This window comes from Cebus imitator, unplaced genomic scaffold (assembly GCF_001604975.1).
Source record: "Cebus imitator isolate Cc_AM_T3 unplaced genomic scaffold, Cebus_imitator-1.0 Scaffold22, whole genome shotgun sequence".
Taxonomy (NCBI): Eukaryota; Metazoa; Chordata; class Mammalia; order Primates; family Cebidae; genus Cebus; species Cebus imitator.
Genome location: NW_016107337.1, coordinates 5,902,429 through 5,903,337, shown reverse-complemented (window position 1 = coordinate 5,903,337; position 909 = coordinate 5,902,429).

The following is a 909-nucleotide window of genomic DNA, read 5'->3' as shown; positions in this document are numbered from 1 at the left end:
AGTCAAGGTCACACCACTGCACTCCAGGCTGGGCGACAGAGTGAGACCTTGTCTCAAACAAAAACAAAAACGAGGCCAAAAATCTGCATTCAAGAGCACCTGTCAAAGTCCTATAGCTGATTACAAAATCACCTTTTTAAAAAGGATCAGGCTGGGCATGGTGGCTCACGCCTGTAATCCCAGCACTTTGGGAGGCCAAGGCCAGTGGATCACCTGAGGTCAGGAGTTGGAGACCAGCCTGGCCAACATGGTGAAACCCAGTCTCTACTAAAAGTACAGAAATTAGCTGGGCATGGTGGCACACAACTGTAATCCCAGCTACTCGGAGGGCTGAGGTACAAGAATCACTCAAACCTGGGAAGTAGAGGTTGTAGTGAGCCAAAATCATGCTCACTGTATTGAAGTAAAATATTTGGTGATAACATAAGTCTCAGAATGGCCGTGGTTAAGAGCACAATTGACAAAGAAGTTTGGCTATTTTTGTGACATACAACATTTACCATTGCAATTATAATTATTACTGATAACATACACTAAGTCATATTGGAATTAGAAAAGTTTTGCCCAATTCTGGAACACACACCAATAACACATTCATACAAATACAGCCAAAAGAAAGCCAAACAGGCTGGACGAGGGTGGCTCACGCCTGTAATCCCAGCACTTTGAGAAGCCAAGGTGGGAGGATCACCTGAGCTCAGAAGTTCAAGACCAGCCTGGCCAACATGGTGAAACCCTGTCGCTACTAAGAATACAAAAATTAGCTGGGCGTGGTGGTTGATGCCTGTCATCCCATTTATTCGGGAGGCTGAGGCAGGAGAATTGCTTGAACTCTGGAAGCAGAGGTTGTGATGAGCTGAGGTTGTGCCACTGCACTCCAGCCTGGGCAACTGAGTAAGACTCGGTCTC